Raw genomic sequence first — 13909 nt, 5'->3', positions numbered from 1 at the left:
GAGTGGGTAACCTATCTCTTCTCCAGTTGGTCTTCCCTACCCAGGAATCGTACCAGGGTGTCCTTCATTGAAGGCAGATTCTTTACCAACTGAGCTATGAGGGAAGCCATGTCAAGGGGTGCGCTTTGAGGTGGTGGCTAGCTTAGAGTTGAAGCAGCCTGTTTTCTGATGGGTGGAGCTGTGATCCTATCTTGGTGAATGTTTGGCCTGAGGCTCTCCAGCAGTGGAGGCTGCAGGTTGTTGGGTGGGTATGTCTTGGTGCCAAAATTTGGACCTCTAGGTGAACTCAATCTGATCAGTGTTCCTTGGAGCTTCTGTTACCAGTGTTATTGCTCTCACAGTGAAAGTGTTGAAAGTGTTAGTGACTCAGTTGTGTCCAAGTCTTTGCAACCCCATGGACTGTAGCCCACCAGGCTTCTTTGTTTATGGGATTCTCCAGGCAAGAGTACTAGAGTGGGTTGCCATTTCCTTCTCCAGGGGATTTCCCAACCCAGGAATCAAACCCAGGTCTCCCACCTTGCAGGCAGATTCTTTACCATCTGAGCCACCAGGGAAGTTGGCCCTCACAGTGAGGTATAGATTACTTTGCCTCCCCAGGAGACCCTCAAAAACTTTTAGGTAGGCATAACCCAGATTTCAATGGAGGTAACGTTATGGGCTGTAAACTGCTTTGTGCTGAGTCCCAGAGCACATGAGACCTTGTGTACTCCCTCTAAGAGTGGAGTCTTTCTTTCCCTCAGCCATGTGGTATGTCTGCACTGACTCCTTTACTAGCCTTCAATGTTAAATCTTCTGGGGGTTCTTCTGCTCGATGCCAGACCCTCAGTCTGTCTTGGAGTATTATTTTGCGTGGGAATGTCCCTGTGTAGCTTGTGCAGGTTTATAATTTTTTGTTGTGAGTGTTGATTTTTTATTATAGATGTCTCTCAACTTTTTCCTCAGTGTATGTTAGCCATTATCCTTTTGATAGGAGATGTGACTGATGTTGTGTCCAGAGCCTGCAAAGGCTGATATTGAGTAAGATATTCCCTTTTCTCCATCTGTCACTGTGTGTCAGTGGTGGGATCTGTTCCTTACCTGTTATATTAGAGGCCTGCAGATCTATCTCTTAATTGTGTTTCTGATCTGCACTGTGAGATATGTGGGATTGGAACACTCTACTGGGAGTGGGACTGGAATATTCCACTGGGAGGGAAGCCACAAAATATTCCTCTTCTTAAGTTGTTCACCTCTGGGTGTGTTCTGCTATGTCATCTCTTACTTGTTCTGTGAGCTCTCAGATTACCTTGATATTGGTACTGATCTCAGTCCAGTTCAGATCCATTCAGTCGCTCAGTTGTGTGCGACTCTTTGTGACCCCATGATTTGCCAGACGCCAGGCTTCTCTGTCCATCACCAACTCCCAGAGTTCACTCAGACTCAATGTCTATCGAATCAGTGATACCATGCAGCCATCTCACCCTGTTTTGTCCCCTTCTCCTCCTGTCCCCAATCCCTGCCAGCATCAGAGTCTTTTCCAATGACTCAACTCTTTGAATGAGGTGGCCAAAGTATTGGAGTTTCAGCTTTAGCATCATTGCCTCCAAAGAAATCCCAGGGCTGATTTTCTTCAGAATGAACTGGTTGGATCTCCTTGCAGTCCAAGGGACTCGCAAGAGTCTTCTGCAACACCACAGTTCAAAAGCATCAATTCCTCGGCGCTCAGCTTTCTTCACAGTCCAACTCTCACATACATACGTGACCACTGGAAAAACCATAGCCTTGACTAGACGGATCTTTGTTGGCAAAGTAATGTCTCTGCTTTTGAATATGCTATCTAGGTTGGTCATAACTTTTCTTCCAAGGAGTTCAGTTCAGTTCAGTCACTCAGTCGTGTCCAACTTTTTCTGACCCCGTGAATGACAGCACACCAGGCCTCCCTGTCCATCACCAACTCCCGGAGTTCACTCAGACTCACATCCATAGAATCAGTGATACCATCCAGCCATCTCATCCTCTGTCATCCCCTTCACCTCCTGCCCCCAATCCCTCCCAGCATCAGAGTCTTTTCCAATGACTCAACTCTTTTCATGAGGTGGCCAAAGTATTGGAGTTTCAGCTTTAGCATCATTGCCTCCAAAGAAATCCCAGGGCTGATCTTCAGAATGGACTGGTTGGATCTCCTTGCAGTCCAAGGGACTCTCAAGAGTCTTCTCCAACACCACAGTTCAAAAGCATCAATTCGTCAGCACTCAGCCTTCTTCACAGTCCAACTCTCACATCTATACATGACCACAGGAAAAACCATAGCCTTGACTAGATAGACCTTTGTTGACAAAGTAATGTCTCTGCTTTTCAATATGCTATCTAGGTTGGTCATAACTTTCCTTGCAAGGAGTAAGTGTCTTTTAATTTCATGGCTGCAGTCACCATCTGCAGTGATTTTGGAGCCCCAGAAAATAAAGTCTGACACTGTTTCTACTGTTTCCCCATCTATTTCCCATGAAGTGATGGGACTGGATGCCATGATCTTCGTTTTATGAATGTTGAGCTTTAAGCCAACTTTTTCACTCTCCAATTTCACTTTCATCAAGAGGCTTTTTGGTTCGTCTTCACTTTCTGCCATAAAGGGTGGTGTCATCTGCATATCTGAGGTTATTGATATTTTTCCCGGCAATCTTGATTCCAGCTTGTGCTTCTTCCAGTCCAGCGTTTCTCCTGATGTACTCTGCATATAAGTTAAATAAGCATGGTGACAATATACAACCTTGACGAACTCCTTTTCTTATTTGGAACCAGTCTGTTGTTCCATGTCCAGTTCTAATTGTTGCTTCCTGACCTGCAATCAAATTTCTCAAGAGGCAGATCAGGTGGTCTGGTATTCCCATCTCTTGAAGAATTTTCCACAGTTTATTGTGATCCACACAGTCAAAGGCTTTGGCATAATCAATAAAGCAGAAATAGACCTTTTTCTGCAACTCTCTTGCTTTTTCCATGTTCCATCAGATGTTGGCAATTTGATCTCTGCTTCCTCTGCCTTTTCTAAAACCAGCTTGAACATCAGGAAGTTCATGGTTCTTGTATTGCTGAAGCCTGGCTTAGAGAATTTTGAGCATTACTTTACTTGTGTGTGAGATGAGTGCAATTGTGCGGTAGTTTGAGCATTCTTTGGCATTGCCTTTCTTTGGGATTGGAATGAAAACTGACCTTTTCCAGTCCTGTGGCCACTGCTGAGTTTTCTAATTTTGATGTCATATTGAGTGCAGCACTTTCACAGCATCATCTTTCAGGATTTGAAGTAGCTCAACTGGAATTCCATCACCTTCACTAACTTTGTTCATAGTGATGCTTTCTAAGGCCCACTTGACTTCACATTCCAGGATGTCTGGCTCTAGGTCAGTGATCACACCATCGTGATTATCTGGGTTGTGAAGATCTTTTTTGTACAGTTCTTCTGTGTATTCTTGCCATCTCTTCTTAATATCTTCTGCTTCTGTTGGGTCCATTCCATTTCTGTCCTTTATCGAGCCCATCTTTGCATGAAATGTTCCCTTGGTATCTCTAATTTTCTTGAAAAGATCTCTGGTCTTTCCCATTCTGTTGTTTTCCTCTATTTGTTTGCATTGATAGCTGAGGAAGGCTTTCTTATCTCTTCTTGCTATTCTTTGGAACTCTGCATTCAAATGCTTATATCTTTCCTTTTCTCCTTTGTTTTTTGCTTCTCTTCTTTTCACAGCTATTTGTAAGGCCTCCCCAGACAGCCATTTTGCTTTTTTGCAATTCTTTCCCATGGGGATGATTTTGATCACTGTCTCCTGTACAGTGTCACGAACCTCAGTCCATATTTCATCAGGCACTCTGTCTATCAGATCTAGGCCCTTAAATCTATTTCTCACTTTCACTGTATAATCATAAGGAATTTGATTTAGGTCATACCTGAATGGGCTAATGGTTTTCCCTACTTGCTTCAATTTAAGTCTGAATTTGGCAATAATGAGTTCATGATCTGAGCCGCAGTCAGCTCCTGGTCTTGCTTTTGTTGACTGTATAGAGCGTTTTTGTAGACTGTATAGAGCTGAGATATTTGCACTGATCTCAGCCCCATCTTGTCTGTGGATATGCCAGCAGTTGGTGCTAGTGTCTATCAGATGTTTTTGCCAAGCCACCAGCATAGGTCCTCTTATGTCAGGCCCCAGGGTTGCAGTAATCATGGATCTGGACCCACGGTGGGTAGCCAGACTCTGCCTACTGTGGGGGCGGCTGAGGCTCTAGTTTGGCCCAACACCCACATGTATGTGCCCACAAAGTCTAAAAAGACTAAAGCCAGACACATCTTGGCTGCAGAAGCACTTGTTTTCCTTCCAGATGTTTACAAAGCCAATTTCAGGGGTGTCAATTCACAATTTTCACAGCTAGGAGGAGAGGTTTTAGTTTTCCCTCATTAGCTGCACTGCCTCTGGGCCTCAGCTTTGTTTTCAGCCCTACTGATGTATTAAGACCACCAAAAGAGGTCTACTCTGGAGGCTACCCCAGAGCACAGGAGTCTGCCCTGGCAGAGATGAAGACAGTATCAGCCAGGTTTTCCAGAACCCTGGTGGGGATTATTACGTGGTGTAGCCAGTGGCTGTGGTTCCAAGAGAGCTAGCCCTTATGAGGGCACTTTCTAGTGCCCAGGGAGGCAGGGCCAGTGCACTGAGTGAGAGGCTATAGTGACCGCAATGTCTTTTTTGCCTCATTCAACAAAGATGCATCACTTCTATGGTGGCCCAGGTTTCCTTCACAAGCATTCACATTTGTGGATTTTCTTACCCCCATCCTCTCAGTCTGTCCCTATGCAGCCAACAGCAGTCCTCTCCTCTCCCTAGGCTTGCTTTCCCAACCCCACATTTCAGCACCCAGTCCCCATCCACACCAGTACATACATATCTCAGGCTGGGGCATGAAGGGCTGTTGCACAGACCACCTGTGTATTACTCTGTCCTGCCTGCCACAGACTTATTGCTATACTCTCCTCTGATAGCCTCAAGGCTCTTCTTCTTTCCCAGCTTAGGCCCCTCCTGGTAAAGAGGGCTTCCTTGGATTGCAGGAACTTCTCTCCTCTAGCTTCCCTTATGCAGGTGTGCAGGTCCCATCCTGCTTCCTCTCCTGTTACTATTTCCTTCTTTCTTTTGCCTTACTCAGTTTTGCAGGGATTTTTTTTGCCCTTTTAGGTCCTCTGCTAGTGTTCAACTGATGATCTTTGAGAACTGCTCCATTTGTTGATGTATTATTTGAAAGGTTGTTGCTGAATGAAAAGATGCTGGGATTCTTGGCCTCCAGAGGAGAAGAATTCAATCCGAGGCCAAAGATGGGGCTTGATCACTCAGAACTTTTGTGTAATAAAGTTTTATTAAAGTATAAAGGAGATAGAGAAAGCTTCTGACATAGGCATCAGAAGTGGGCAGAAAGAGTGCCCCCCTGCTAGTCTTCAGCTGGATGATATATAGTCACTAGCAGTCTGTTAATGAAAGAAAGGAATGGAGAGTTTTTATCATAAATGGATGTTGAATTTTGTCAAAGGCTTTCTCTGCATCTATTGAGATAATCATATGGTTTTTATTTTCCAATTTGTTAATGTGGTGTATTACATTGATTGATTTGCAGATATTGAAGAATCCTTGCATCCCTGGGATAAAACCCACTTGATCATGGTGTATGATCTTTTTAATGTGTTGTTGGATTCTGATTGCTAGAATTTTGTTAAGGATTTTTGCATCTATGTTCATCAGTGATATTGGCCTGTAGTTTTCTTTTTTTGTGGGATCTTTGTCAGGTTTTGGTATTAGGGTGATGGTGGCCTCATAGAATGAGTTTGGAAGTTTACATTCCTCTGCAATTTTCTGGAAGAGTTTGAGCAGGATAGGTGTTAGCTCTTCTCTAAATTTTTGGTAGAATTCAGCTGTGAAGCCATCTGGACCGGGGCTTTTGTTTGCTGGAAGATTTTTGATTACAGTTTCAATTTCCGTGCTTGTGATGGGTCTGTTAAGATTTTCTATTTCTTCCTGGTCCAGTTTTGGAAAGTTGTACTTTTCTAAGAATTTGTCCATTTCTTCCACGTTGTCCATTTTATTGGCATATAAGTGTTGATAGTAGTCTCTTATGATCCTTTGTATTTCTGTGTTGTCTGTTGTGATCTCTCCATTTTTGTTTCTAATTTTGTTGATTTGATTTTTCTCCCTTTGTTTCTTGATGAGTCTGGCTAGTGGTTTGTCAATTTTATTTATCCTTTCAAAGAACCAGCTTTTGGTTTTGTTGATTTTTGCTATGGTCTCTTTTGTTTTTTTGCATTTATTTCTGCCTAATTTTTAAGATTTCTTTCCTTCTACTAACCCTGGGGTTCTTCATTTCTTCCTTTCTAGTTGCTTTAGGTGTAGAGTTAGGTTATTTATTTGACTTTTTTCTTGTTTCTTGAGGTGTGCCTGTATTGCTATGAACTTTCCCCTTAGGACTGCTTTTACCGTGTCCCACAGGTTTTGGGTTGTTGTGTTTTCATTTTCATTCGTTTCTATGCAAATTTTTATTTCTTTTTTGATTTCTTCTGTGATTTGTTGGTTATTCAGCAGCGTGTTGTTCAGCCTCCATATGTTGGAATTTTTAATAGTTTTTCTCCTGTAATTGAGATCTAATCTTACTGCGTTGTGGTCAGAAAAAATGCTTGGAATGACTTCTATTTTTTTGAATTTACCAAGGCTAGCTTTATGGCCCAGGATGTGATCTATCCTGGAGAAGGTTCCATGTGCGCTTGAGAAAAAGGTGAAATTCATTGTTTTGGGATGAAATGTCCTATAGATATCAGTTAGAAGGAACATACCTCAACATAATAAAAACTATATATGACAAACCCACAGCAAACATTATCCTCAATGGTAAAAAATTGAAAGCATTTCCTCTAAAGTCAGGAACAAGACAAGGGTGCCCACTTTCACCATTACTATTCAACATAGTTTTGGAAGTTTTGGCCACAGCAATCAGAGCAGAAAAGAAATAAAAGGAATCAAATTGGAAAAGAAGAAGTAAAAAACTCTCACTATTTGCAGATGACGTTATCCTCTACATAGAAAACCCTAAAGACTCCACCAGAAAATTACTAGAACTAATCAATGACTATAGTAAAGTTGCAGGATATAAAATCAACACACAGAAATCCCTTGCATTCCTATACACTAATAATGAGAAAACAGAAAGAGAAATTAAGGAAACAATTCCATTCACCATTGCAACGGAAAGAATAAAATACTTAGGAATATATCTACCTAAAGAAACTAAAGACCTATATATAGAAAACTATAAAACACTGGTGAAAGAAATCAAAGAGGACACTAATAGATGGAGAAATATACCATGTTCATGGATTGGAAGAATCAATATAGTGAAAATGAGTATACTACCCAAAGCAATTTATAGATTCAACGCAATCCCTATCAAGCTACCAACAGTATTCTTCACAGAGCTAGAACAAATAATTTCACAATTTGTATGGAAATACAAAAAACCTCGAATAGCCAAAGCGATCTTGAGAAAGAAGAATGGAACTGGAGGAATCAACCTACCTGACTTCAGGCTCTACTACAAAGCCACAATTATTGAGATAGTATGGTACTGGCACAAAGACAGAAATATTGATCAATGGAATAAAATAGAAAGCCCAGAGATAAATCCACGCACATATGGACACCTTATCTTTGACAAAGGAGGCAAGAATATACAATGGATTAAAGACAATCTCTTTAACAAGTGGTGCTGGGAAATCTGGCCAACCACTTGTAAAAGAATGAAACTAGACCACTTTCTAACACCATACACAAAAATAAACTCAAAATGGATTAAAGATCTAAACGTAAGACCAGAAACTATAAAACTCCTAGAGGAGAACATAGGCAAAACACTCTCCGACATACATCACAGCAGGATCCTCTATGACCCACCTCCCAGAATATTGGAAATAAAAGCAAAAATAAACAAATGGGACCTAATTAACCTTAAAAGCTTCTGCACATCAAAGGAAACTATTAGCAAGGTGAAAAGACAGCCTTCAGAATGGGAGAAAATAATAGTAAATGAAGCAATGGACAAACAACTAATCTCAAAAATATACAAGCAACTCCTACAGCTCAACTCCAGAAAAATAAACGACTCAATTAAAAAATGGGCCAAAGAACTAAATAGACATTTCTCCAAAGAAGACATACAGATGGCTAACAGACACATGAAAAGATGCTCAACATCACTCATTATCAGAGAAATGCAAATCAAAACCACTATGAGGTACCATTTCGCACCAGTCAGAATGGCTGCGATCCAAAAGTCTACAAATAATAAATGCTGGAGAGGGTGTGGAGAAAAGGGAACCCTCCTACACTGTTGGTGGGAATACAAACTAGTACAGCCACTATGGAGAACAGTGTGGAGATTCCTTAAAAAACTGGAAATAGAACTGCCTTATGATCCAGCAATCCCACTGCTGGGCATACACACTGAGGAAACCAGAGGAAAGAGACACGTGTACCCCAATGTTCATCGCAGCACTGTTTATAATAGCCAGGACATGGAAGCAACCTAGATGTCCATCAGCAGATGAATGGATAAGAAAGCAGTGGTACATATACACAATGGAGTATTACTCGGCCATTAAAAAGAATACATTAGAATCAGTTCTAATGAGATGGATGAAACTGGAACCTATTATACAGAGTGAAGTAAGCCAAAAGGAAAAACATAAATACAGTATACTAACGCATATATATGGAATTTAGAAAGATGGTAACAATAACCCGGTGTACGAAACAGCAAAAGAGACACTGATGTATAGAACAGTCTTATGGACTCTGTGGGAGAGGGAGAGGGTGGGATGATTTGGGAGAATGGCATTGAAACATGTAAAATATCATGTAAGAAACAAGTTGCCAGTCCAGGTTCGATGCACGATACTGGATGCTTGGGGCTAGTGCACTGGGACGACCCAGAGGGATGGTATGGGGAGGCAGGAGGGAGGAGGGTTCAGGATGGGGAACACATGTATACCTGTGGCGGATTCATTTTGATATTCGGCAAAACTAATACAATTATGTAAAGTTTAAAAATAAAATAAAATTAGGAAAAAAATAAATAAAGAAAGAAAGGAATGGCTTAAAACTCAGAATGTCAGCAAGCCCCTCACCCATAAGGTGCATTTTGGGATGATCTTGGCACCAGATGATTCATCCTGGGCCAGAAAACGATTAACTTGAATCTTGTAGAAGGACAGATTACCATACAAAGAGTTTTGTTTACATAGATTAGGGGAACAATATCTGAGTATAACATACTGTTTTGTCAAGTAGGTTCTGTTTGGTGTAAATGCATAGACATTAACATAGCTTAAGACAAACATTTCCATAAGAAAAATGCATTGGTTATCTCAAGGTTTGAGAATAGTTAACTTCAGGTGAAACTAGGTGTCATTATGACAACAGTATTTTAAGGTAAATCTCTTTTTAAATTTGTATAAAGAAGAAAAAAAAATATATCGCTAGTTTTTTCCTTCCTGCCGCTTAAGAGAGATAAAAATGTCTGACACTTGCAGGCTATTTCCTCTGTTTAGAGACCCCTGGCTTTCCTGCCTGTTACCCTCTCATTATTTTTGATGTATTTCTGGGGAGAGATGAACTCTGCATCCTCCTACTCCTCTGCCATTTTGACCCCAGCCTATAATTATTCTCTTTTCTTCATCTTTCCGTTTCTTCCCTTGTAGTTTGATTACATTCTTTAGTGTCAGGCTGTGTTACCATCTCTCTAGTTTTTGTGTATCTATTGCTAGCTTTTGATTTGTGGTTATTCTTGAGGTCATGTATACTTGTGCAAAAATATATCTGATCTTCCCTGGTGACTCAGACAGTAAAGAAACTTCCTGCAATGTGGGAGACCTGGGTTTGATCCCTGGGTTGTGAAGATCCCCTTAATGAGGGCGCAGCAACCCACTCCAGTATTCTTGCCTGTAGAATCCCCATGGACAGATGAGACTGGGGGGCTACAGTCCATGGGGTCACAAAGAATCAGACATGACTGACTGACTCAGCAGAGACACAAATATATGTACTTGTTTAGAACTAATAGTCATATATGTTCACATTCTAAAAGATGTACATTTTTTACTCCACCTTCTCATTTTGTGTATTTGATGTCAACACTCATATCCCTTGTTTATTGTATGCATAGTTGATTTTTCTATTTTAACCTGGGCACTAATCTATTTAAGGTGTTAATCTACAGACTTAACTGTATATTTGCCTTTTTCTGTGAGATTTCCTTTCCTATATTTCTAAATTCTTCTTGTGGCTTTTTTTCTTTTTCAGTTAAATGAAACACTTTAATAGTTCTTCTAATGTTAGTTTAGTGATGATGAACTCTTTCAGTTTTGGCTTCTCTGAAAAATTCTCTTAATTCTGAATGATAACCTTGCTAGGCAGAGTGTCTTATATTTTAGACTTTTTCCTTTCATTATTTTAAATGCATCATGGTACTCCCTTTTGGCCTGCAAGATTTTTGTTGTAATGTTAGCTGATAGCCATAAATAGTTCTGTTGTGTCTTTAAGTAAATTTATCCCTAAGTATTTTATTCTTTTTGTTGCAATGGTGAATGGGATTGCTCCCTTACTTTCTCTTTCTTATTTATAATTTTTCATGTATAGAAGTTTAAGGGATTTCTGTGTATTAATTTTGTATTGTGTGATGTTACTGTATTCATTAATTATGTCTAATAATTTTCTGATGGCATCTTTAGGGTTTTCTATGTAAAGAATCATGTCATTTGAAAGCAGCGAGGATTTTACTTCTTATTTTCAATCTGAATTCTCTTTATTTCTTTTACTTCTCTGATTATTGCGCCTAGGACTTACAAAACTATGTTGAATAATAATGGTAAAAGTGGGCGCACTTGTCTTGTTCCTGATTTTAGAGGAAATGCTTTCAGGTTTTCATCACTGAGGATAGTGTTTGCTGTGGGTTGGCTGTACATAACCTTATTATGTTGAGGTATGGTATTTATGTGTCTAATTTATGAAGAATTTTTATCATAAATGAGGGCTGAATTCTATCAAAAACTTTCTCTGCATCTACTGAGATGAATACATGGTTTTAATCTTTCAATATATTAATATGTCATATCACATTGGTTGATTTGCATATATAAAAGAACATTTGCATCCCAGGGATAAAAACCACTTCATCATCACGTATGATCCTTTAAATGTGTTGTTGGATTCTGTTTGCTAAAATTTTGTTCAGGGTTTTGAATCTATGTTTATTATGTTATTAACAAGTAATTTTAATTTTTGTGACATCTTTTTTCTGGTTTTGGTATTAGGGTGATGGTGGACTTGGAGAACGTGTTTGGGAATGTTCCTTCTTCTGCAGTTTTCTGAGAGAGTTTATGCAGAATAGGTGTTAGATATTATCTAAACTTTTGGTAGGATTTGGCTGTAAAGTCATCTGGCACTGGGCTATTGTTTGTTGAACTTTTTTATTATTAATTTGATGAATTTGTGGGGGAGAAAGTGGTCTCCCCATCCTATCCCTTGACCATCTGGATTGATTATATTCTTTGCAGTCAAAGAGGGAGAAGTTCTATGCAGTCAGCAAAAATGAAACCAGGACCTGAATGTGGCTCAGATTATGAACTCCTTATTGCAAAATTCAGACCTAAATTGAAGAAAGTAGGGAAAATAACTAGACCATTCAGGTATGACCTAAATCAAATTCCTTATGATTATACAGTGGAAGTGACCGATAGATTCAAGGGATTAGACCTGATAGACAGAATGTCTGAAGAATGGACAGAGGTTCATGACATTGTACAGGAGACAGGGATCAAGACCATCCCCAAGAAAAATAAATGTAATAAGGCAAAAATGTTGTCTGAGGAGGTCTTACAAATAGCTAAGAAAAAAAGAGAAGCTAAAGGCAAAGGAGAAAAGGAAATATATACCTATTTGAATGCAGAGTTCCAAAGAATGGTAAGGAGAGATAAGAAAGCCTTCCTCAGTGATCAGTGCAGAGAAATAGAGGAAAACAATAGAATGAGAAAGATTACAGAACTCTTCAGGAAAGTTAGAGATACCAAGGCAAATTTTCATGCAAAGATAGGCACAATAAAGGACAGAAATGATATGTACCTAAAAGAAGCATAAAATATTAAGAAGAGGTGACAAGAATACACAGAAGAACTATATAAAAAATATCTTCATGACCTAAATAACCATGAAGGTGTGATCACTTACCTAGAATCGGACATCCTGGAATGTGAAATCAAGTGAGCCTTAGGAAGCATCACTACAAACAAACCTAGTGGAGGTGATGGAATTCCAGTTGAGGTATTTCAAATCCTAAAAGAAGATGCTGTGAAAGTGCTTCACTCAATATACCAGAAAATCTAGAAAATTCAGCAGTGGCCACAGGACTGGGGAAGGTCAGGTTTCATTCCAATCCCAAAGAAAGGCAATGGCAAAGAATGTTCAAACTACAACACAATTGCATTCATCTCACACCCTAGCAAAGTAATGCTGCAAATCCTCCTAGCCAGGCTTCAACAGTTCAAGTGAACCATGAACAGGTTCAACTTCACGTGAACCGTGAAATTCCAGATGTTCAAGCTGGTTTTAGAAAAGGCAGAGGAACCAGAGATCAAAATGCCAACATCTGATGGATCATCGAGAAAGTAAGAGAGTTGCAGAAAAACATCTAATTTTGCTTTATTGACTATGTCATAGCTTTTGAAAATGTGGATCACAACAAACTGTGAAAAATTCTTAAAGAGATAGGAATACTAGACCACCTGACCTGCCTCCTGAGTAATCTCTATTCAGGTCAAGAAGCAACAGTTAGACCTTGACGTAGAATAACAGACTGGTTCCAAATCGGGAAAGGAGTACACCAAGGCTATATATTGTCAACCTGCTTATCTAACTTATATGCAGGGTACATTATTTGAAATGCCAGGCTGGATGAAGGACAAGCTGGAATCAAGATTGCTGGGAGAAATAACAATAACCTCAGATACACAGCTGACATCATCCTTATGGCAGAAATCAAAGAAGAACTAAAGAGCCTCTTGATGGAAGTGAAAAAGGAATGTGAAAAAGTCGTCTTAAAATTCAATGTTGAGGAAACTAAGATCATGGCATCTGGTCCCATCACTTCATGACACAGAGATGGGGAAACAATGGAAACAGTGAGATATTATTTTTCTGGGCTCCAAAATCACTGCAGTTGGTGACTTCAGCCATGAAATTAAAAGATGCTTCCTCCTTGGAAGGAAAGCTATGACAAGCCTAGACAGCATATTAGAAAGCATAGACATTACTTTACCAGCAAAGGTCCATCTAGTCAAAGCTATGTTTTTTCCAGTAATCATGTACAGATGTGAGATTTGGACTATAAAGAAAGCTGAGCACCAAAGAATTGATGCTTTTGAACTATGGTGTTGGAGAAGACTCTTGAAAGTCCCTTGGGCTGGAAGGAGATCCAACCAGTCCATCCTAAAGGAAATCAGCCCTGAATATTCATTGGAAGGACTGATGCTGAAACACCAATACTTAGGCCACCTGATACCAAGAACTGACTCATTGGAAGACCCTGATGCTGGGAAAGATTGAAGGCAGGAGGAGAATGGGACAAAAGAGGATGAGATATTGTATGGCATCACTGATGTGATGAACATGAGTTTGAGCAGGCTCTGGGATTTTGTAATGGACAGTGAAGCCTGGCATACTGCAGTCCATGGGTTTGCAAAATATTGGACATGACTGAGCAACTGAACTGAGTTTTTTTTTTTTTTTAATTACAGTTTTGATTTCTATGTTTGTGGTTGGTCTGTTCACATTTTCTATATATTCCTGGTTCAGTTTTACAAGGTTAC

This window comes from Bos mutus, chromosome X, assembly GCF_027580195.1.
Source record: "Bos mutus isolate GX-2022 chromosome X, NWIPB_WYAK_1.1, whole genome shotgun sequence".
NCBI lineage: Eukaryota > Metazoa > Chordata > Mammalia > Artiodactyla > Bovidae > Bos > Bos mutus.
Note: the sequence above shows the minus strand (reverse complement) of the source record.